Genomic DNA, 5,811 nt, shown 5'->3' with positions numbered 1-5,811 from the left:
ATGAGCCATCCAGCCATGAAAAGACATGGAGAAACTTAAATGCATGTTACTAAGTGAAAGAAGCCAATCAGAAAAGGCTACATACTGTATGATTCCCATTATATGACATTGTGGAAAAGGCAAAACTATGGAGACAGTGAAAGGATCAGTAGTTGCCAGGGGTCACAGGGGATGGAGGGATATGAACAGGTGGAGCACAGAGAATATGTAGGGCAGTGAAACTCTTCTGCATGATACTGTAATGGTGGGTACATGTCAGTATACATTTGTCAAAACCCATAGAATATACAACACCAAGAATATACAACACCAAGCCCTAATGTAAACTACAGACTTTGATGATAAGGATGTATTCATGCAGGTTCATCAACTGTAGCAAATGTTCACTCTGGCACAGGATGTTGATAGTGGGGGAGGATGGGCATGTGGGGGGATGGCGGTATTCGGGAACCCTGTGTTTCTGTTAAACTTTGCTGTGAACCAAAAACTGCTCTAAAAAACAAAGTCTATTAAAAAAAAATAACATTCTCTTTCATGCTTCTGGAGGAAATTGTGTCCCTGTGAGCAAAGCTGAGAGGAGAAATTGAAACTCCACTTCTATGGATTTGCCATTTTCAGTGTCTTCCATCTTACCAGGAAGGCCGGTCAGGATAAAAAAGAAGCATCAGAGTGTAGCTGTGATCATGTGAGGAAGAGCTTAGGCCATGGACTGGACAACAAGAATGAGCAAGGCCCTGCTTGCAGCAAGTTGTGACCTATTTCTTGTCCAGCAATTTTCAGCCAGACTGCTAAGTTCTGTCATTTCCAGTGGGTGTTGGGAAAGGTATGGCTCTATATCCTCTGTATTTCTTCTGTGGGGGGAGGCATGGTCATGATGGCTTACAGAGACTAGGTAGGAAGCTAGGGGGAATCAGGCAAAAGGGCAGCATGTATTGAAGGAACACCTGGAGGAGAGAAGTCCAAGCAGACCAGGGACGAGGAGTCAAGAAATATATGGAATTCGGAAGGTAGGAGATCAGAAGCCAGGCAAACAGACTGGGTAATGGATAGGAGAAAAGAGCACCTGACCAGTGAGAAAGCCTCTTATCAGCTTTCTTCTACAGGGGAGCCATGTGAAATGGAGACAGCCACCCTGGGGTACGGTGGTGGCTGCCATGGTGAAGAACAAGTAGGGTAACCTCCCTGTAGAGGGAGGGAAGTGCTCAGAGTCAAGGATGCTACTGGCTCATCACTGGAACATGTAACAACGAGCTTAACCAGTTTTTACAAAGTCCTCCAAAATCAGCCACTGAACTGAGGGTCTCCCCTCCACGGAAAGGAGAAGAAATTGGTTAAGAGACAGTCAAAGACACGTGTCTCTCTTAGACCACAACTCTATCTTATGCTTATTACCCCAAAGAAATCCTTTCCTCTTAGTTCCAGTTCTGTTTAAGTTAACTAGCCATCAAAACCTTTCCCTTTGATACAGTTTGTGAATATTTTAAGAGAACATCTGTTGACACTTAGTGAGTAAACACAAAAGGATCAGCCTCCTTATGAATAGCTGTGAAACGTAATTGACACTTGAGCTTACATGTCACAAAGGAAGCTGAAATTTGCTGGACTCATGTTTAGACAGTAGAAACACACTAATGGTAACAGCAGTAGTAGTTATTGTAATAATAATAGCAATAATAAAAAGATGTTAGTAACTGATGAACCACTCTTCTATGGTTCAGAGATTTGTGGCTGGGCAGGTCTGGATGGAGCCAATTATCTGAACTTTCCTGTGCTTTTCCAGCTTTCTTTCCTCTGTGTTATAATCCACCTTCAGCATAGGATCTGGTATAATTTACACTACCGTGTTAAAAAATGTGATTATCAATGTGATGCCTGTTTTAGGGAAGGTAGTCTCTAAATCTTATTTTTTTTTTGCTAAATCTTATTTTAAAGGGGAATGAAAGTTTAAATTTGCTGATGCTGGACTTTAAGGTTGAGGGAGTTGGGGTTAGGGGCAGTATTTGGGTGGGTGCAGCCTGGGTGATACTGGGGCTTATTAGGGGTTCTCCCACAGTCCTTGAAACTGTACTTTACATTAACAAGTGAGAACCTTTGCAAGCTGTAAAGGATCACTAGATGCCAAAACAAATTATTTTTCTTAGTACAGGTGACCAAGAGCAGATGCTGACACCAGGGTAAGACCAGTGGGAAGTGGAGGTGTGATGGCCGAAAGGTGAATTACTAACAATTTCCAAGTATTAGAGTGCAGCAGTTAAGAAACAGCTGTTTTCTATAGCCACCAAAGCCAGAAAAATAAGTACTAATGAGTGCAGGAGGAGAAAGTTAAGAAAGATATAGAACAATACTAACTACAGGAGGGGGTGGGAAGTAGGGCTCATTCATGTTGTCATTCAGCAAGCATTTATTAAGCACCTACTATGCAGCAGGAACTGGGCTAGGTGTTGGGAGTATAAAGGCCAAAGCCTCTGCCCTCAAGTGCTCACAGAATCATGAGCTTGCCTGACTGGAAAGCTCCTAAGGGCAGGAGCACAGCAGTCCAGTCACTACATCCCAGATATATGTCTTCCTCCTAGAAGACACCTCATAGCTATTCCTTGCATGAACAGCTGAACTAAGATTGAACCAGGAGGCAAGACAACGAAGTCATTAGGTATCACAGAATCTTTTCTCTAGCCTGCAGCTGGTGTATTTCTGCCTGAAGCCAGGAGGCTGGCTGACAGAGCTCTATATTCAACTGAAGCCTCCACTTATCTTTAGGCCTGATTCCCTGGAGTGCTGTTTTTGGAGAACATTGCCCAGTCTTTGGAAAAAGCTAAGTTTAACAAGTCAGACCTGAAACTTCACCAACCCTCCAAGTTGAGTTCTTGGGCCGAGCATTTATATTTAATTGTATGTTGTCACCAGTCATCTGCTGCTCCAAGAACACAGAACGCTGCTTCCAAAGCAGATACCTTTTTTGGAGCTGCACTTCTCGAATCTTGACAACTGGAGTCAAAACAGCGCCTGGCAGAGTGAATGACAACTGCACATCGGCGAGCGGCTGGAGTCACTCAACTCTGAGAAAGATCTGGAAAGCTTCCACCTCCCTGCCTGCCTCAATGCAAAGAGCTGGGCTAAGCATGGTTGCCATGAAACACTCACACACCATTTGCATCTGGCTGGACGTCTAATGGGTAGAGGTGGCAGCTTTGTCTGTGAATCCCAGCCTTCTCTCTTCTGCGTATCCTAAGCTGTCCCTGATTCCCTTGAAGCCCACTGGAAGATGCCCACACAAAGGCCTTTCTGCCTACATGAGCTCCTCCCTGTTGCTTTGCCTTCCTTTTTTCTCACATCTCAATAAACCCTTCTCATCTCATATTCATCAAATGCAATCACAAAGGGACCACTTAATTAACAGGCTGCCATTGTGTGGAAGATGACTTGGAAGCTTAAAGCCATTTAAGAAACCTCACGCTGTTCCTGACGACAAAAACAGTGGGATGCACCATCTGGGAGGGAGCTTCCGCCAAAACAGATGCCAATGTTTCCATGATTAAGAACCTAATATTATAACATCATAGTACGTGGTGCCATTTGGTTAGGAGAGACAACCTTGTGAGCGAGTGTTCACAGGTCTCGCCTGCTTGGATGCAGCCAAATCATTCAACACCACAATATTTGCTCTGGCAAGGTGCCCCAGTTTATACTGCTCTTGTATCTATTCCCCAATAGACCCTATGTGGGGCTGAGCACACTGAAAAAGCTCAATTAAAACTTGCTGAGGGGGGCTTCCCTGGTGGCACAGTGGTTGAGAGTCTGCCTGCCGATGCAGGGGACACGGGTTTGTGCCCCGGTCCGGGAAGATCCCACATGCCGCGGAGCGGCTGGGCCCGTGAGCCATGGCCGCTGAGCCTGCGCATCCGGAGCCTGTGCTCCGTAACGGGAGAGGCCACAACAGTGAGAGGCCCGCGTACCGCAAAAAAAAAAAAAAAAAAAAAAAAAACTTGCTGAGGCATTTGTTGGCTGTGACTAGCATACACTGAGGTTATTATGGTCATTCTGTGCTATGATGGTGACTACAGGTGAGTTAAAAGAGTTTCAACAGTTTGTTTCAAGGCTGATTGATTTTTGACATGAGGACCAGAAATTTGTTTCAGAATAAAGTGCCAGACTTGGCCTTCTACCATCCTTAATGCAATCTCAAATTATTTTATCGTTTAAATTATTTTATCGAGCACCTACTAGCTTATTTTATTGAGCACCTACTATGTGCCCGGCATTGTGCTGGGCTCCAGAGGACAATAAAAATAAATAAATACGATGTAGATGCCACCTATGAGAACTGAAAAAGTTTACATGATCCCCTGAAAATATAACTGCTGGTACTTCCCCTATTTATGCAAGAAACAAATTTTCATCATGGAAAATTAAGAAAACACAGTCAAGCAAATATTAAACAATAAAAATTACCCATAACCCTTAGAGAGAAGCTTCTGAGGGCAAACTCTTTGTACTTTTCCTTCCAGTCTTTTTTTCTGCATTATGTTCTATGTAGGCAGTTCCTGCATTGCTTCTCTTTCAGGCCATTCTTTGTTTCATCTCTATACTGCTAATGACTTGCCCTTACGGGGAAAGCCTTTTCACCTCTCTTCTGGCTATCCAAGTCCTACTTTACACTAACTTCTGGCCCAGTCTTTTGGGAGACTAATCTCATTCCCATTAGAAAGATCAGGGGTTACAGAGACTGTTGTTTGGGTCTTCTACTTAGCAAACTGTGAAGGAGGGCAAATCACTTAACTTCTTTGAACCTCAGGTTTCTCATCAAGACACTGGAGATTAGAAACTGGCAGAGTTATTGTCAAAGTTAAATGAGGTCAGATGAATAAAGAATGAGGTCAGTAAGTGATATGTCTCTGTTTCCTCTCTGGTTCTCTGCACACCCAGAGCACTTGGGGTGTGTTGCCCACAATTCTCCCCATGTTATACACACTTCACAACCTCTACTGTTGCTAGGATACACTCCCCAGTCGTTATGGTGGTTCATAAGATCCTGCTCCCCAGCCTCATCTTGTCCCAAGCTCCCCCTCATTCTCCATCCCAGTCACCCTTCCCTCCCTTCTCTGTCTTGTTACCTATTTATCTTTCAGACCCTGCCTCAATTGTAACACATTTATATTCTTGCCTGGGCTCTCCAGAATAGAGCAATCCTCTCCTGCCTTGTCATAGCACCACATACCTATTCATGGGTCTTATTCATGTATTTGGGTCTTTTTTTTCATTAATATTTTCCCTTCCAGAATTAGTCTCCATGAGGGTAGTCCACATCCTTTTTTGTTCTCCACTGGATTTCTAATGCCTAACACAGAAACTGCCACAGAGTAAGTGCTCCATACATACTGTTGAAGACTTAAGCAGTTCTGTTTTCTAGTTAGTTGCTGGCACCAACAAATGGTAGCCTCTTAAGGAACAGGGCTGTGTCTTTTGCTTTCATGGTGTCATTGTGGGCTACTTCATCCACACCATAGACTCCCCACACATTCAGGCCTAGAAGTATCATGCTGCATTACCCCTGGTTCTGTGAATATCTCTCTGGCCTTTCCAGAAGGTCCGTAAAGAGCCGGATGAGGTTCTATGTCATCCATCCTGCTTCCAAGATGATTCCTCTTGCTCTCTCCCTTTCCCCTTTCAACAGAAAGTCTATCAACCAGGCACAGCCTAAATGCCTCCTCCACCACGTAGCCTTCTATGGTATCCCTTTCCCATCAGCATGGCATTTTTTTCTGCCCTCTTTGGCACAAATAGAAATGATATCAATCTACTCCTCAAAAAAGA

The sequence above is a fragment of the Physeter macrocephalus genome, chromosome 8 (genome assembly GCF_002837175.3).
Source record: "Physeter macrocephalus isolate SW-GA chromosome 8, ASM283717v5, whole genome shotgun sequence".
Classification (NCBI taxonomy): Eukaryota; Metazoa; Chordata; class Mammalia; order Artiodactyla; family Physeteridae; genus Physeter; species Physeter macrocephalus.
This window is presented reverse-complemented; position numbering follows the sequence as displayed.